General features: G+C 43.2%; 1 protein-coding gene across 1 annotated transcript in view; it reads right to left on the reverse strand.

Moving 5' to 3' along the window:
- SCML4 (Scm polycomb group protein like 4) overlaps positions 1-18,749 on the reverse strand; it is a 135,278-nt gene extending 116,529 nt beyond the window's left edge. The window contains exon 1 of the mRNA XM_044291563.1: positions 18,642-18,749. The gene's annotated coding sequence lies outside the window, so the exon portion shown is untranslated. The remainder of the gene's footprint in view (positions 1-18,641) is intronic.
- Between the last annotated feature and the right edge of the window lie 1,145 nt (positions 18,750-19,894).

A 19,894-nucleotide genomic window follows, 5' to 3' on the forward strand; every position in this document is an offset into this window, starting at 1 on the left:
GTGCGCCATAATCTGTGACTTTTTTATGCCACAATAGTGGGTTAAGGAGCATAATAAGTGTCCCCCACTGAGTTTTGCTATGCAATGCTATTTGCTATACAACTGACTTGCATTTTGATCTACCTTGTATAAAAAATTGCAGATTTCCTATGTGCACATCCCACGTCTTGAGAGGTTCCCCACTGCTGTAATAGCCACGTTGCTTGAGCTAACTTTCTTGAAAGCTTTGAAACTACATGTTACTAGGAACTAATGTTGAAAGGTCTTGAAATGGACATTTACCGAGGGGCAGGTTAGTCTTATTAATGTTCCTCAGCATTTCTGTTATTTTTAGAATCTAATACACTAAGATTTCTAAGTAAAACCACAATGCTTCCCCTATTAATATTTTAGATATACAGTGGATATACAAAAAAGTCTACACACCCCTGTTAAAATGTCAGGTTTCTGTGCTGTAAAAAAATGAGACAAAGATAAATCATTTCAGAACTTTTTCCACCTTTAATATGACCTATAAACTGTACCACTCAATTGAAACAAACTGAAATCTTTTAGGTGGAGGGAAGGAGACAAAAAATCTAAACTAATGTGGTTTCATAAGTGTGCTCACCTGGGGATGTAGCTGTGTTCAGAATTAAGCAATCACATTCAAGACCATGTTAAATAGGAGTCAGCATACACCAGCCATCATTTAAAGTGCCTCTGATTAACCCCAAATAAAGTTCAGCTGCTCTAGTTGGTCTTTCCTGAAATTGACATTACCAAGAACTGGGCATCCCTCCAAAATTGATGAAAAGACAAGAAGAAAACTGGTCTGGGAGGCTACAAGAGGCCTACAGCAACATTAAAGGAGCTGCAGGAATATCTGGCAAGTACTGGCTGTGTGGTACATGTGACAACAATCTCCCATATTCTTTATATGTTTGGGATATGGGGTAGAGTGGCCCAAAAGCATGTGGGAAAAGGTGTTATGGTCTGATGAAACCAAGGTTGAACTTTTTGGCCATAATTCCAAAAACTATGAAGAGGACTGTGCACAGGAAATGCCCTCGCAATCTGACAGACTTGGAGTGTTTTTGCAAAGAAGAGTGGGCAAATCTTGCCAAGTCAAAATGTGCCATGCTGATAGACTCATACCCAAAAAGACTGAGTGCTGTAATAAAATCAAAAGGTGCTTCTACAAAGTATTAGTTTAAGGGTGTGAACACTTATGCAACCATATTATTTTTTTTAATTTTTTTTCTTCCCTCTACCTAAAAGATTTCAGTTTGTTTTTTAATTGAGTGGTACAGTTTATAGGTCACATTAAAGGTGGAAAAAGTTCTGAAATTATTTATCTTTGTCTCATTTTTGTTACAGCCACAGAAACCTAACATTTTAACAGGGGCGTGTAGACTGTTTATATCCACTGTACATATTTAATAGGTGTTTATCATGCTTTTATTTCAAACAAAGGTACCTGTGGTCAGCATATAGGCAGGCAGCCGCGGTAGGGGAGCAGTACCAGACAGTTACCGGTATTTAGAAATCAGTCAGTGGAGTATATACCGGTATATCACATCATCTCCCATTGTGTCCCCTTTATTTAGCCAGATGATTGGTAGCTTTGTCCCTATACACAATACAGGAAGAAAGCTGTGGGAGTCCAGGGGGACCACAGCTAATGAATAGCAGGACTCCAGCACTTGGTCCCACCCAGGGGCGTTGCTAGGTCAAAACATTTGGGGCCTGGGCCCCTGATGTTTTATCCCAGACCCCGAATGTCCTGCCTGCCTGTTAGATATAACTGTATTGCCTTTCTCAAGAGGGCAATACAATTGAATCTAATGCCCTGCAAGAGCTGAAGGACCTGTGATGACCTCACAGGTCATGTGATCAGTTCTAAATGCAGTAGCTGAAAAGGACCTGGGATGATGTCACCATCATATGACCAGTGCAGGAGAGGATAGCTAAGCAGTGAAGAGAAGCCCTGGGAAGAGGCTGAGGTGAGGTCTGCTACATGAGGAGAGGTAAGTGAAGATTACTCAGTGTGAGAGGTAGAGCAATGTTGGGAGTTGTAATTATTTAACTGGGACTGTATGTTGAGGGGTAATGTTATTTATATGGGACTGCATGTTGAAGGTGGTATTATTTACATGGGATTGAATGTTAAGGGGTAATGTTATTTACATAGGACTGCATGTTGGAGGTGGCTGGGGAGGGGGTGATTTTATTTACATGGGACTGTATGTTGAAGGTGTCTGGGGGAGGGAGTGATGTTATTTATATGGGACTGTATGTTGGAAGGGGCAGGAATGATGGTGTGATGTTATTTACATGGGAGTGTATAGTAGAGGGGGCTGGAGAGATGGTGTGATGGTATTTATATGGGACTCTATGGCGGAGGGAGGGAAATAGTGTTATTTACATGGGACTGTATGGCGGAGGTGCTGAGGAATTATAATTTCACTAAACATAGGAATATAACTATAGGAGGCACTGTAGGCGGCATTATATATACTTGTGGCCCTTCAGGGCGACTATTTTAACAGTAGGGGGGCGATATAATTACAGCGGGCACTGCAGGTGGCATTATAAATACCTGGGGCGCTTCAGGGCAAGCATTATAACAGTAGGGGGTAGTATAAATACTGGGGGCACTGTGGGGGCATTTTAAATCCAGGGGACATCAGGCATGTAAGATCCTCACCTGTCTCACACTCCGGTGTGACCACAAAGGGTCCTCGTGGAGCTGCGGGACAGGTTACGCGTGTCTCCATTGTATACCAGCTCCAAACCCTTTGCGAACCGTTGCAGGGATGCGTTCGCATGTGTGCCGGGAGGGAAGACCGCATGGCTTTCAGGGACAGCGTGGCCAGGCTAGTGGCAGTACGCTGCGGCCGAGCTTGTCTCCGGTGCCTATTGCGGATTGCATTCCGGTGTCCATGTCTACACTCTGCGCACTCTCGCAGAGCCTGTCGTGCATCCGCATTTACGTTCGAAAACGGGTTCGCAAGGGGATACGCAGTCGCACGTACGCGCTTCGCCGACCAGCGAAGGGAATAGCACCTGGCCGCAAGTTCAAAGCAGATTAGGGGGCCGGCATTGGTCTAATTGACTAATGACCAACCAAAGCCTTGTACACAGGTGTAGGGCAGGATCATGACCTATGGGGAGTGGACACTTGGTGCCCTGGAGCAGTATTACTAATAAGGGCATTCTAGAAGGGAATTACTATTGGTGAGACTATGAGGAGTACTATTACTATGGGGAAAATTATCTGTATGGCACACATTTTTCTCAGGATAGTATTTGGGGGTACAGAAAAGTGAGGAAGCTAAAATGTCTGTGTTTTACACTCTGCAGAGACGAGGCGGCTGAGAGAAGATGTCCGGACCGAATGGAGAAGATGATGACAGAGAAGATCTACATCAAAGGACCTGATGTAGATCTTCTTCGTCACCTGGGAGGTATAGCAAGTACAGTAAAATATCTTCAGTGCTAGTGTTTGCAAGGGGGAGGGGGGTGGGGGGGTGGGTGCGGTTGTTCAACTTAGAGAATTGGGCCATATGTATTGGTGCTTGGGCCCCGGATTTTTTGAGACCCTAACAAACGCCCCTGTTCCCACCACTGATTTAAAAATTGGGATTTTTACATTGATGGCCTATCTTACGGTTAGGTCATCAATATCTGATTGTAGGGGTCCAACTCCTGGCACCTGATGTTTGAAAAGGCCACAGCGCTCCAGTGAGCACTGCAGCCTCTTCCTAGGCGAGTGACGTCACACAAAGTGAATGGGACTGTGCTGTGATACCAAGAGCAGTCACTATACAATGTACGGTGCTCTATGTCATAAGCTTTGAGGAGGCCACAGCGGACCCCCACTGATCACATATTGATATTCAATCCTGAGGATAGGCCATCTAGATCAAAATCCTCGGCAACCCCTTTAAGAAAACAACTGGTCAAACAACAGTAAGTGACCCTGATGTTATTCCCAGATAGGGCAACATAACCCTGGTAACAGATTCCTTTTAATCTTTTTAAGGCCAGCGTCACATTAGCGTTTTTTAAATCCGGCAGGATGTTTCGGCACTGATGCTGGAAACCAGCTGGATCCCTGCCGGATCCAATATTAGTCAAATGGGATCCATCAGTGCATGGCGCTCTCTGGCGGTGCTGGATATGGTGAACTCAAACAGGCTGTTTCTCTGCCGGAGTTAAAAACGCAGATGTGAAAGTAGTCTCAGACGCCGCTTCCTGGGTCAGACAGGCCACGTTTAAGGGGAAGTTTACTTTGGCACTCTGCATTTCGCCTCACATTTCATTGGAGAAAATAATGTTTAATACATTCTCTTTCTCCTCATCATCCTACACAATTCCTCACTAAATACTTTTTAAAGGTACAGAACGTTCAGTTTTAACCTTTTTACTATTTATATAATTGAAGAACATTTTAGGGGTGGTTTTACTCTCTTTCACTTCCTTCCTGTTTTAGTAATTGATATGCTTTGGTTTTTGTTATTTACTGTCCCTTCACATTTTAGTGTTTTTCTGTTCATACTCCTAACCTATTTCCACAAGATTTGTTCCTCTCACAATGCAGCATTTTATGTGGCATTGTTTAATGCAGTGTTTAGAGTCAAAGCCAGAAGTGGATTCCAAAGAAATAGGAAATAGAGAAGGACCTCTACTTCTCCTCCTTTTTGCTGGATCCATTTCTGGCTTAAAGGGTTGTCCCACAAAAATTATTCTACAGTTTTCAAACCAGCACCTGGATCTGAATACTTTTGTAATTGCATGTAATTAAACATTTATTATTGCTACTGAGTTATTCGATAAAATGTATTTGTATAGCGCCACCTGCTGTCCGTTTTTCTTATTTCTTTGACCTGCTCACTGAGATGGCCGCACATGCTCAGTTTCCATCCTTCAACTGCCTCCTGAGCTGTTATAGGGAGAGCATGGACACGCCCCCTTAGCTGAAGCAGAAAGGACACTCCCCTTGAGCTGTCAGCTTGATATAAATCTAGTAGAGCAATGATTGGGGAGATCTCTGGATCCATGTGAGGTGCAGGGCAGGTTCTAGCTTTGTTAGAAAGAGATTGTCATATGCTATATGATGTCTGATTTGAATTTTTTACATTAGTCATGAGATAACCCCTTTAAGGAGGATTTACACCGCACAATTGTCAGGCCGATTATCAGGAATGAACGTTACTAAGAATGCTTGTTTCCAATAATCTGTCCGTACATATGTGCTGCAGGTGAAATTATCTTTCTGCAGCACAATAAATCATAATTTCTGGGCAGCAAAAACTGCAGTAATATTTTTCCAAAAAACGCTGTGTGTGAAACCACCATAATGAAGTTAGAATGCAGATAAAACACATAGTGCTAACCGAGCTATCACTGTCTAGAGATCCCCTAATTCTGCACTCACAATAAACATAAGAGAATGGGAAATCCATTTGAAGTTACTTTATGTGATTCTAAATGAAAGCAATGCTATTTTCCCTTTTTTACACATTTCATTCTATAACAAATGTGGAAATAAGGGTCCTGCTACATTGAATATTGTGCCTGATCTGCCCGCAGCATGTTATAGAGCAGGAAGAGCTGAACAAACTGATGTATAGTTTTATAGGAAAAGATTCAGTATAAAGTAATCTATTCCTTAAATCTTTGCTATTTCTGTGTGGGCGGTCCTACTCAGTGATTGACAGCTGTTTCTCTATGCACAGGCAGACAGAGAAGTCTGTCAGGCACTAAATAGGACCACCTGCCTGACTCCTAAGCATAGAAAGAGCAGAGATATAAATTAATAAAATACAAGTAACAATTAATCCTTTCCCACAAAACCTATATATCAATCTGCTCAGCTCCTCCCTCTCTATAACATGCTGCCTGCAGATTACACAGCATTTCCAAAGTGAACGATTCCCTATTAACCTCTTCAGGACACATGACGTACCGGCAGGCGGTGATCGGAACCCGGTGCCTTCTCAAATCATTGAGCAGGCACCTTGGCTAAATGCGCGGGGGGGTCCTGTGTCGGCGATCGATTCAGACCTGCGGTTTGTGGCTTTTACCTGTGTTTGCAGAGGTGATCGGGCGTGCCATCTGGTCCCCATGCGGCTGTAGGGGGGACCCGATGGCATGGAAGGCAGCGTGATGCCTAAGGAAGGCATTGCACTGCCTTCCGGTGACGAGCCTGTGAGATCCAGCCCCCTGGATCTCACAGGCCGGAAGCTGTATGAGTAATACTCACTGTATTACTCATACAGCCAATGCATTCCAATACAGAAGTATTGGCATGCATTGTAAAGAGATTAGACCCCCAAAAGTTGAAGTCCAAAAGTGGGACAAAAAATAAAGTGAAAAAAAATAAAGTTTTTCCCCCCCAAAAAAATTAAAAGTATCAAGTAAAAGCTCAAAAAAGCACCAGTAAAAACATCATTTTCCCCAAATAAAGTAAAAAAAATTTTGGGGGAAAAAAAGTATACATGTTAGGTATCGCTGCGTCTATATCGACAGGCTCTATAAACATATCACATGACCTAACCCCACAGATAAACACCGTAAAAAATAAAAACTGTGCTAAATAAACAATTTTATATTGTTATGATGCCGTATGGCATTCCTTTCCTTCTGCGCTCTGCCGTGTGCCCGTACAGTTTACGACCACATATGGGGTGTTTCTGTAAACTACAGAATCAGAGCCATAAATATAGAGTTTTGTTTGGCTGTTAACCCTTGCTTTGTAACTGGAAAAAAAATATTAAAATGGAAAATCTGCCAAAAATTTTGAAATTATCTCTCTATTTTCCATTAGTTCTTGTGAAACACCTAATGACGTTTGTAAAATCAGTTTTGAATACTTTGAGGGGTGTAGTTTCTAGAATGGGGTCATTTTTGGGTGGTTTCTATTATGTAAGCCTCGCAAAGTGACTTCAGACCTGAACTGGTCCCTGAAAATTGGGTTTTTGAAAATTTCAGAAAAATTTCAAGATTTGCTTCTAAACTTCCAAGCCTTGTAACATCCCTAAAAAATAAAATATCATTCCCAAAATGATCCAAACATGAAGTAGACATATGGGGAATGTAAAGTAATAACTATTTTTGGAGGTATTACTATGTATTATAGAGGTAGAGAAATTTAAACTTGGAAATTTGCAATTTTTAAATTTTTTTGGGTAAATTTGGTATTTTTTTATAAATAAAAATGATTTTTTTTTTTACTTAATTTTACCAGTGTCATGAAGTACAATATGTGACAAAAAAACAATCTCAGAATGGCCTGGATAAGTCAAAGGCGTTATGTGCCCCCCCCCCCCCCCCCCCCAGCGCCGCGCTCTGCGGCAAACACCCCCGATCCTCCTCTTGCCCGCATCTGAAATGCCGCGCAGGCGCAGTGCCGGCGATTGCCTGCGCCTGCGCGATGATAAGACGACTGAGGGCAACAGCTTGTGATAAATTTTGAAACATGGGACTGCACAAAGTCCGACGTCACAATCAGGACAATGGAACCTCTTTTTTTTTCGGACTTTCTTTCTATTGCCATCTCTCTTTGAGCAGCAAACCACGCACATCCTGGTAGGTGCTGCCTTTTTTACGGTTGGCGGGATGAAGTCGATAAAGTGACGACCAGTCTGGCGTTCTGGGTTGACAACGTCAACAGCACGACGTCCAGGTCTGTTCACAGCTACTGATGGCATCTGGTGGTTGACAAAAATCTGCTCAACCACCTTCCATATAAAGTCAGAATGAACAAGAGGCTTGTCACTCTTTGCTCTGTGCAGGATATATGCATTCCAAAGGCATTGTTCCAGAAGATGCCTGAAGATCTTCTTATAATATTTTTTTTGCTGTTTGCGCATAGCCGGATAAAATGTCATTGCCTGATCGGCTCTGTCGACACCTCCCATGGTATTATTATAGTCTATCATGACTTGCGGCTTCAGCACATCTTTCCCACCTTTTGTGTGGACCATGGCAGTAGAGGTATTGTGCACAGTACTTATGAGACACACGTCCTTCTTGTCTCGCCATCTCATTGCCATCATCTTAACCTTCTGCCAGGCAACCATTTCCCCGGTTTTGAGTTTTTTCTTGGCAAACATAGATGGCATGTCACGTCGGTTAGGCCTAACGGTACCATATGCATCAGTCTTGTTTTGTATCAAAACCTCATACAGTTCCGGAGACGTGTAGAAATTGTCCGTGGTCACACAATATCCCTGGTTCAGCAATGGCTCCAGCAGTGTAAGGACAGATGATGTGGCCATCCCATAGCCGCTGTACCTGGGGTTGAACTTCGTGCCTTTACCAGTGTAAATGACTGAATTCCAGATGTACCCAGTGGATGACTCGCAGAGCATGTAGGATTTGATGCCAAACCTTGCTCTTTTGGATGCTATCTACTGTATCCAGCTTAGCCGTCCCTCGTAGGCCATCAAACTTTCATCTACGCTGACGTCCCTTTCTGGCACATAGGTCCGCTGAAAATTGGTCACAATAATTTGCCATACCTCCCAGATTATTTTTAGTTTGGGCGCAGGATGCGAAGCCTCATCAAATTCTTCATTGTTCGTGAAGTGGAAATACTTCATGATGAGGGAAAACCGGTATTTTGACATCACGGTGCCCAAAAATGGAGTGGCCAGTAACTTATTGGTGGTCCAGTACCATTTCTGGAGCGGTTTTCCCATCACCCCCTGAAGAATGATAAGTCCCAGAAACTGCCACATGTCCTCTTTGGTCACCGGTTCCCACTTTCTGCTTCTAGAAAAGGTGGCATGCAGCGTAGTGGATTGCTGCTCTTGGTAGCGATTTGTCTCTGTGACAATTTTTTCAATTACCTCCTCAGTGAGGAATAATTGCAGGTAAGCCAGAGGGTTGTCACGCTCAACATCTACCTTCATCCCAGGTGATCCAGTGAACAGATATCTTGGGGGGCGCTACCTGGTCCGTATCGCAGTCAATAGGGCACATGGCTGAGGTCAGGTGCAGGATCATAGCCGTTGTCACTTGCCAGATCAGTGTCAGTGTCAGACGACAAATCTCCCCACGACTCACTATCGCTCAGTTCTGCGAGCACCTCCGTGTCACTGTCGCTGTCACTCAACTGGTCCAAAACCGCTTTTGAAGTAAAGTTGCGCTTTTTTGATGCCATGGTATAAATTTATTTTATGGGCACAAATTACAGTAACATGGCAGGCAAGGAGCACTGTACAGTAATCACATGTCAGATCTGAGGTTATACAGTGTAATCCTCTCAGATTACAATGTATAACCTATTTTATGTGTGTGTGTCACTTTTAGTGTTTATATTTTTTTGAATTTCCCGCCCAGTTCCGCCCCCATGCGCAGCTGCTGCTCGCATGGAACGGTACCAGAAAGTCAGATGCCGGCCGGCGCTCACAGCAGAGGACATCGCCGGATCGCCGGCAGAAGGTGAGGGGGAACTCTGCAATGTCACGCGAGTCACGCTCGGGAATACCGCCAAGGAGGTTAAAGGGGTTGTCCCATGAAAAATATTCAACAGTTTTCTAACCAGCACCTTGATCTAAATACATCTGTAATTGCATGTAATAAAATGTAATTACTATTATTATTTAATTTAGCATAGCCACTGAGTAATTAAATAAATGGTATCTGTATAGCGCCACCTGCTCTTTTTTGTTTATTTCTTTGTCCTGCTCACTGAGAGGCCACACATGCTCAGTTTTATCCTTCAGCTGCCTCCTGAGCTTTGATAGGGAGAGCATGGACACGCCCCCTTAGCTGCAGCAGAAAGGACACTCCTCTTGAGCTGCCAGCTTGATATAATTCTAGCAGAGCAATGAACGGGAAGATCTCTAGATCCATGTGAGGTACAGGGCAGGTTCTAGCTTTGTTAGAAAGAGATTATCATGTACTATATGATGTCTGATTTTTATTTTTTTACATTAGTCATGGGATAACCCCTTTAAGTATAAATTATTTCATTTTCAGTCATTTTTGTACACGTTACTGCCACTTTATCTCTTTCACCTTACAATCCTAACACCAATGACTTACATCAACCCTTCAAAGAGACACAAACATTTAAACAAGTAACTATTCACTTTGGGGTAGACTTACTAATTTTGTCTAAAAAGCAGAAAGTGTAAACTTAAGACAGTCTAAAGATGCGCCAAATATATTAGAAAAATATATTAGCTGGTACTGGATAATAAATTTGGCACATGGCTAGGCACTTTTGTCTGACATACCGGCCATCATGGGAGGATTGGGGATTCAAAGTGGCCCTGGATTTACTACATGTGGCCATACCCTTACCGGTTTAACTTAGTTCATACTATGGCTGGCAAGGAGTAATCCGTGTCACGTACAGGCTGTGAGTGTGAAATTCTGATCTGCTGTTTGTTCCTCTCCAATAGTATTATAATCAGTCAGAGATGAGCAAACAGCAGATCAGGAAAAAGGTTCAGGTCAGTGGACACTGGGCTGGACTGACTTACCATCCACTGTGTCCACGTCCACTGAAGATTCTCTGTCCACTGACACTCAGCAGGCAGCGGAAGTGGGGGAGGCAGACTGCACAAGGAGCAGCACAATAACCACTTCAGTCAGTCTTCAGGACCCATGTGAGCAACATCACATCCTGAAGCTGGAAGCATCAGGCACTCAGACCTGCCCAGCCTCCAGCCAGGTACCTATTAGGTATTAAATGTATTAATATTGGAATAGACCTGCCTGGCCTTTGGGTACATGAGGAACTGACGCACCTAGCATCCAGTCCTTATGCACTCACCTGCCAGGTCCTTATTTATCTGGCCTGTGGTCGGGTAGCTCTTTAACAGCATTACTAGCTAATAAATGAAAGCTACTGCTAACTTTAGTGAGCAGGTGCTAGTGGCCCATAATGTGATCATATGTGATCAGGTTTGCCTAGTGGGAACCTTCCTAGGAGAGTCTATGGCCAGTCTCCCCCTGTTACCTATTGGTTGGCTACTTGGAAAATAATTTTTTGTTTGGTGCAACTGAAAATTTTTGCATCTCAGCCTAGGCCCCTTTCCCTCCTAAATAATCCCTTGTTGGTGAGCTAGGTACAGTGGATTTTTATGTTTGTCACATTTGATTAATAAATGAGTCTAAAACAGTAGCCACTGGTGTCAAATGTTGGCACATGTTACAACAAGGGCTAGGCGGAATCACATTAGTAAATATGGATCATTGTGTTCAAGCCTTCTATTATATATGGGGTCATTTATCAAACTGGTGTAAAGTAGAACTGGCTTAGTTGCCTAAAGCAACCAATCAGATTTCACCTTTCATTTTCCAAAGGAATGTCCAGTGTATGTCTCTGTATGCCTTGATCAGGGCACAACTAACCCATAGGCACCCATGTTAAAAAAATTGTATACTGTTCAGTATATGTTGCTTTTTGAGATGTCTCTGCATAGAAAAGTGGTCAACTGTACTTTTCTATACAGTAATAAAAAGGTATACCAATGTATACTAGTCTGACAGATGCCTATAGATATGTTAGCGTATGTCAGGCACTTTCCCAGTGCATACATCAAGCCTACATTCTAGACACAATGTGAACATAGCCTGAGCTGCCTTCTTTTTATGCATCTAGAATGGCTAAAGGAAACATTTTAGAGATTAGTTATATGTAGGGATGAGCGAACCTGAACTGTAAAGTTCGGGTTTGTACCAAACTTTACGATTTTTTGACCCCGGACCCGAACCCTAACCTTTCTGTAAAAGTTTGGGTTCGAGTTTGGTGTTCGGCGATTTAATGGCGCGTGTTGAAAGGCTGCCGGGCAGCCAATCAACAAGCGTTTAACTCTTGTGCCCTTAGGAGCCATCACAGCCATGCCTACTAATGGCATGGCTGTGATTGGCCAGTGTAGCATGTGACCCAGCCTCTATATAAGCTGGAGTCACGTAGCGCCGCACGTCACTTAGCTCTTACTAGTGTAAGGATAGGCAGGAATCTGATATCAGAACTTGTTGTTAACTCTGCGATCTACAGCGATTTTTTTTTTTTTATGGGTGCAATGCAACATTTTTGTACCCTGCCCTGAGCCCAGTGACACAGAAAAATACGTTTTATCCCTCTGTTAGTTAGGTGGGCGTCGGCGGCCATTTCGTGCAAGTGCAGTACACCAGCACTGCATATGTGCCAGGGACAATAATTTAATCCTGTTCTTTTAGTTCAGTGGGCAACATATACCCATTTTTTAAGTGCACCTGCACTGCATATGTGCCAGGGGAAGGGAAAATAATATAGGTAAAGTACCCCTGTGCTGCATATGTGAGTGTAATCAATTCAGTAAATCCATCTGTTGGATTCTGGGGGGACAAATTATAATTTTTTGCTAAAAAGTATATTTGCGCCCTGCACTGCATTTGTGATATTGAAAGGAAGTCAGTTAAATCCATCTGTTTCATTGTGGGTGAAAAAAACTTATTTTTTTGCCAGAAAGTACCTTTGCGGCCTGCACTGTGAATCTGATAGTGAAATATAATCAGTAAATCCATCTGTTTCACTGTGGGTGAAAAAAATCATCTTTTTTTTCCCATAAAGTACCTTTGCGGCCTGCACTGCAAATCTGATAGTAAAATATAATCAGTGAATACAACTTGGACATTGCGGGTGAAAAAAAACACTTTTTTTTTTGCGATAAAGTACCTTTGCGGCCTGCGCTGCATATCTGACAGCCAGGCAAATAAATACAGTAAATCCATCTGTAGGACTGTGGGGTGACATTTCCACGGTTATCAGGCCAGTCATTCACAAGTGGCTTGGAGGGTGGGTTCCTGCACCAACGTAGGCCAGGTACACAATTTCTGTGTGAAGTACACCTGCACCTGCATATGTGCCAGGGACAATAATATGATTAATCCGTCTGTGAGTTCAGGGGTTGACTGACATATTTGCATTGTTGGTTGTTTTATACCACTGCAGACAGGGAAATAATGTAAAAAAAATTGTCTGTTACATTGTTGGGTGACATTAACCCTTTTTTGGCTGTTTTATACTCCTGCACTACATAGCAGACAGGGAAATCATTTAAAAAAATTAGTCTGTTACATTGTTGGGTGACATTAACCCTTTTTTGGCTGTTTTATACCCCTGCTCTACATAGCAGACAGGGAAATAATTAAAAAAAAATTAGTCTGTTACATTGTTGGGTGACATTAACCCATTTTTGCCGTTTAAAACCCCCTGCTCTGCATAGGTGACAGGGACCGAAATTTCTAAAAATCGTCTGTTCCATTGGTGGGTGACATTAACCCATTATTGCCATTGAAAAACCCCTGCTCTGCATAGGTGACAGGGACTTAAATTTCTAAAATTCGTCTGTTCCATTGGTGGGTCACATTAACCAATTTTTGCCATTAAAAAAACCCTGCTCTGCATAGGTGACAGGGACTTAACCACCTCCCGCCCGCCCATAGACTATAAACGTCCGGGAGGTGATTCTCTATCTCTAAATGGACGTTTTAAAACGTCCATTCAGAGATTGCAGCTGCACGCTAATCGTGCAGCTGCTGATCGGGTTGCCCACTGTCAGTGACAGCAGGGCAACCCTTAAAGAAGGCAGGGACAGTTCCCAGGTGTCCCTGCCTTCTAGATCGCTGTATACAAACCAGTGTTGGCTACCTCCTCCTCCTCCACCGCCGCTTCCACCTACACCGCCACATCCACCGCCTCCTCAACCTCCTGCTCCATGTGGACCTCCTCCTCCTCCTAGATCAAGATTATTTTTTATTTTTAGGTTACTTTATGTTATTTTAAGTAATTTCCAGATCCACATTTGTTTGCAGAACACTTGCCATGCTCTTAACCACATTTTGCTGCCTTTTGCAGCCCTCTAGCCCTTTCCATGACTTTTTTAGAGCCATTTTAGTGCTCCAAAATTCGGGTCCCCATTAACTTCAATGGGGTTCGGGGTCAAGTTCGGGTCCCAAACTCAAACTTTTTTGCGAAGTTCGGCCGAACCTGTCGAACTCAACTTCCAGGTGTCCGCTCAACTCTAGTTATATGGTAAACCCCTCAGGAAGGTAACATTCAAAAGAAAGTCAGTAAGGGCGCCTTCACACGCTACAGACTTGGTTGCAGAAAATTCCGCAACTGAAAATCAGTTCCATTCACCTGAATGGAGCTTGCAGAAATCCATGAAAATCTAAGTGGTGCTGTTTCTGTGCCTGGATTTCTGCAAGCCCCATTCAGAACAGTGGGAGAGTTGAAGAAATTCTGGCAATTAATTTGCCACATTTGAATTTCAACCTAAATATTCTAAATATTTTTACCCTATTAACCATTTCCAACATCTGCCGTCATACATGTACGGCAGATGTTGGTTCTTTAACTACCTTAAGACCGCCTAACGCACGGATGCGTCCTGGTGGCGGTCGATTCATTCCTCCTGGACGCATCCGTGCGACATCTCGCGAGACGCGAGATTTCGGTCTGAGCCGGCGCGCGCATGCGCATTGCGGGCCGGCAAAAGTTGAAGAACAATTTCGTCACCAGCCTGCCAGCCAATGATCGTTGCTGGCAGGCTGGCGATTTTCAAAATCTCAAATCAGAAGCCAGTTAACACTTTATATTTATAAATATAAGGTGTTAAATGGCTTCTCTGCGGGTCCTTTTCGTCGGTTGGTCTCAGCAGAGGAGCAGGCATCACAGTGAGTAGCACCAAACATCACACCTTAGCCCCAGATCACCCCCAGAACCCCAATTAACCCCTTGATCACCCCTTCTTGCCCCTGTCAATCACCTAGTGAAAGGGAAAAAAGTGAACTGTCACTTTTTTTTTTCACTGGTAGTGACTGATAGATTTTAGGATAGTTTAGGCCCCTTGGTTAGGTAGTTAGCGTCGGTTAGCGCCCAGCCCACCGCACTGCAGTCACTTATTCGCTGATTAGTGTATCGCTAATCAGCTTTTGTACTTTTATAGTATCTGTAAGTAATCAAAACTGATCACAGTCAGATCTATAATAGTATTAGTGTCACCTTAGCTCGCCCTCCACCCAAAACGCAGTGTTTGCCCAATCAGGCCTGATCGGTCGCCCACACGTGCGTTCACCCACGCCCGCCGCAGTGACAAAAAATATATATTTTTTTTGATCACTGCACAATCACTTTACAAGCGCTGCGGCGATAAAAAAAAAATCTGTTTTGATATTTTTTATCAATAGCAGCGGCCTCCGGTACTTCGTTAGCCTCCCATTTGTAAGACAGGCTTGCTTTTTTTCTTGGGTAGTCTCAGGGAATACCCCTAAATTTAGTAGTCCAAATGTCAAACAGGGGGTATTCTTCTGAAGAGGCCTACAGGCTTCTGACCCAGTCGGATGAGGAATGGGAACCCTCATCTGATGAATCTAGCGGGTCAGAATATGAACCTGTAGAAAGCAGTCTGACCCAAAGTTAGGACGAGGAGGTTGAGGTCCCTGATAGCACCAGGCGTACCCGGCCCCGTGTCGCTAGACCACAGGTTGCGCAGGATCCGCTTCAAGGGCAGCAGAGTGGGGCTGGCGCTGTCGGATTACGTGGTGAGGCATACACCAGCAGCGCAGCCCATCCTGGACCTAGTACCAGCACTGCCGTACAACATGGTGAAGTGGCGAGCACCAGAAGGGCAGTTGAAGCTGGTACAGGCCCGTAGAGCCCCTAGAGTCCCTGAGGTGCTGGCAAACCCTGATTGGCAGTCCCCAACTTCAGCCGCACCTGTAGTTTCCCCTTTCACCGCCCAGTCTGGAGTTCGGGTTGAGACAGCTCAGATCGGTTCGGCACTGGGATTTTTTGAGCTGTTCTTGACTGTGGAGCTCTTGGACATAGTCGTGGCAGAAACAAATCGGTATGCCACTCAATTTATAGCCGCCAACCCGGGAAGCTTTTATGCCCAGCCAAAAAGCATAGTCATATTGGTCCACGAACCCAATTCATCACATGCCCATGTTCTCTGCTGCTATGTCTAGGACATGATTTGAGACCATCCTGCATTTCCTGCACTTTAGCGACAACACCACCTCCCGTCCCAGAGGCCACCCAGCTTTTGACCGTAGACGAGTCCCTTATACATTTTACCGGGCGCCTTGGCTTCAAACAATACATCCCAAGTAAGTGCGCCCGGTATGGGGTCAAATTGTATAAGCTCTGTGAAAGGGCCACAGGCTATACCCACAAATTTCGGATCTATGAGGGTAAAGATCAGACCCTGGAGCCGGTCGGTTGCCCTGACTACCTGGGGAGCAGTGGGAAGACAGTCTGGGACTTGGTGTCACCCTTATTTGGCAAGGGGTACCATCTTTATGTGGACAATTTCTACACAAGTGTGGCCCTCTTCAGGCATTTGTTCCTAGAACAGATTGGCTGCTGTGGCACCGCACAAACTAGTCGCGCGGGCTTCCCCCAACGGCTCGTTACCACCCGTCTTGCAAGGGGGGAGAGGGTTGCCTTGTGTAATGAAGAACTGCTTGCGGTGAAATGGAGAGACAAGCGTGACGTTTACATGCTCTCCTCCATTCACGCAGACACGACAATACAAATAGAACGGGCAACCAGTGTCATTGAAAAGCCCCTCTCAGTCCACGACTATAACGTTCACATGGGAGGGGTGGACTTCAATGACCAGATGTTGGCTCCATATTTAGTTTCCCGACGCACCAGACGCTGGTATAAGAAGGTGTCTGTATATTTGATTCAAATGGCTGCATATAATAGTTTTGTTCTCTGCAGTAAGGCTGGGAGAACAGGATCCTTCCTCAAATTTCAGGAAGAGATCATCCACCAGTGTAGTTAGCCGTCTACACGAGCGACATTTCTCCAATGTCGCTGCTGGTACCTCAACCCAACCGTCACCCCGAAAAAGATGTCGTGTCTGTAGCAGGAGTGGAATAAGGCGTGACACCCCAAGGTATTCCGTGAGGGGCATGGCGAGTTCCTAGAATCTTTTATTTTTTGTCACAAGTTAGGGGAAAATGATGATTTTTTTATTTTTAATTTTTTCTTACAAAGTCTCATATTCCACTAACTTGTGACAAAAAATAAAAACTTCCATAAACTCACTATGCCCATCATGAAATACCTTGGGGTGTCTTCTTTCCAAAATGGGGTCAATTGTGGGGTAGTTATACTGCCCTGGCATTTTAGGGGCCCAAATGCGTGCGAAGTAGTTTGAAATCAAAATCTGAAAAAAATGGCTTGTGAAATCCGAAAAGTGCTCTTTGGAATGTGGGCCCCTTTGCCCACCTAGGCTGCAAAAAAGTGTCACACATTTGGTATCGCTGTACTCAGGAGAAGTTGGGGAATGTGTTTTGGGGGTGTCATTTTACATATACCCATGCTGGGTGAGATAAATATCTTTGTCAAATGCCAACTTTGTATAAAAAAATGGGAAAAGTTGTCTTTTGCCGAGATATTTCTCTCACCCAGCATGGGTATATGTAAAAAGACACCCCAAAACACATTGCCCTACTTCTTCTGAGTACGGCGATACCAGATGTGTGACACTTTTTTGCAGCCTAGGTGGGCAAAGGGGCCCACATTCCAAAGAGCACCTTTTGGATTTCACAGGCCATTTTTTACACATTTTGATTTCAAACTACTTTGCACGCATTTTGGCCCCTAAAATGCCAGGGCAGTATAACTACCCCACAAGTGACCCCATTTTGGAAAGAAGACACCCCAAGGTATTTCATGATGGGCATAGTGAGTTCATGGAAGTTTTTATTTTTTGTCACAATTTAGTGGAATATGAGACTTTGCAAGGAAAAAAATAAAAATAAATCATTTTCCGCTAACTTGTGACAAAAAATAAAAAGTTCTATGAACTCACTATGCCCATCAGTGAATACCTTAGGGTGTCTACTTTCCGAAATGGGGTCATTTGTGGGGTTTTTCTACTGTCTGGGCATTGTAGAACCTCAGGAAACATGAAAGGTGCTCAGAAAGTCAGAGCTGCTTCAAAAAGCGGAAATTCACATTTTTGTACCATAGTTTGTAAATGCTATAACTTTTACCCAAACATTTTTTTTTTTTTTTACCCAAACATTTTTTTTTATCAAAGACATGTAGAACAATACATTTTGCGAAAAATGTATATATGGATGTCGTTCTTTTAAAAAAATTTACAACTGAAAGTGAAAAATTTCATTTTTTTCCAAAAATTTCGTTAAATTTCGAATAACAAAAAAAGTAAAAATGTCAGCAGCAATGAAATACCACCAAATAAAAGCTCTATTAGTGAGAAGAAAAGGAGGTAAAATTAAGTTGCATGACCGAGCAATAAACGGTGAAAGTAGTGTAGTGCAGAATTGTAAAAAGTGGTCTGGTCATTAGGGTGTTTAAGCTAGGGGGGCTGAGGTGGTTAAAGATGTCGCACAATCAGGAGCTGAGCGGGCACCATAGTCGCTGGTATCGGCTGATCAGTGATAACACCAAGAACACACACTTATTATTTTAAAGAAACTGCTGCTGTTCTCAGAAAGTATTTGACCATGAAAAGCAGAAAATGCACCCATATTCTAAAACTGAACTTTGCTATATTCTTGCAGAATTCATTTGAAAAAAACTGAAACAGTCACATAAAACAAAATAGAAGCTATGATAAAGGTAAAGGGTGGACGAAAGGAATTTAGAAATAAATACCATTTACCCTTGAGTACTTCTTACAAGGTCCTCCAATGGCGTCTAATTGAGCTTGTGTATTGCATTGGTTGGCTGCTTTCTTAAACTGAGAAAAGCACATTTAGCTCTCTGTGGCCAATTGTGTGACTTCCTGCCAGGTTTTCATGTCATTCTAGTAATGTTTATGTGAAATAGATGTTTTTAGTGACTGAGACTCTTCCCATGCAGGGGTTTTCCCTGGTCAAGATCTAGTATCAGTCCCGTCAAAAGCAGTTTTTCTTTGCCATGAAAGTTAAACAGCAATATAACCGCTATTACAATCCATGGCAGATGCAGTTATAAAGAGGAGACACAAATATAAGTGATAAAATGGAAGAGAGCAACACTCAACTACATTCTGGACTGCAAAATGTATGTCAGAAATGAATACACGTCATAGTGCTTATATTAGGGAAAAGGTTGCACTGTGAAAGACTTATAACCTTCGAAAGAGTAAAAAGTACAAATTGATATACATTTTTTAATCCTGAGAGAAGGGGATGACTTACTAATTTTTATGTTTATTACTTGCTGATTCTCATTGGAGGGGAACAAAGTAGTTTCTTTTGGCTAAATATATTAAAGAGGTTGTCCAGTTTCAGAAGGAAACTGGACAACCCCTGGGATTTCACCGAAAATAAAGAACAGGTAAGTACTTACCTGACAGATTCCACGCTGTAACTCTGATTCTCGCAATCAGGTTCTATTTACCTGGCTGCGTCAGTGACGTCAAGAACACATGACCACTGCAGCCAATCAGTGGCCTGATCAGATGTACCAACGGGAGCTGGTGATTGGCTGCAGCAGTGATGTGTTGTCAACATGACATCACCACTGCAGCCTGGTAAAAAGAGTCTGGCAGGGAGAACCAGAGTGATGGCATAGTATTTATCAGGTAAGTACTTACCTGTTCTTTATTTAAAGGGAACCTGTCATGTGGATATTTTGATTATAATCTAACTAATTATATACAATCATTAACTACTAAAAAGTACCTTAGATGTATTCACTTACTGGTGTGACAGATGGTTACCTCATAATATACACACAAAGATGCCACATGCCGCATGCTAATGAGCTGATTTGAGTCCAGTATGATGTCACTGAGTCCAGTGTATTTTTTAATTCAGAGCTATAGCCACTCCCCTGCCCACCTGCTGCTGATTCATATGGAAAAAAACTGTCACTCAGCAGCAGGTAGGCGGGGAGTGTCAGGAGCTCATGAATATTCATGACTCATCA

The sequence above is a fragment of the Bufo gargarizans genome, chromosome 4 (genome assembly GCF_014858855.1).
Source record: "Bufo gargarizans isolate SCDJY-AF-19 chromosome 4, ASM1485885v1, whole genome shotgun sequence".
Taxonomy (NCBI): Eukaryota; Metazoa; Chordata; class Amphibia; order Anura; family Bufonidae; genus Bufo; species Bufo gargarizans.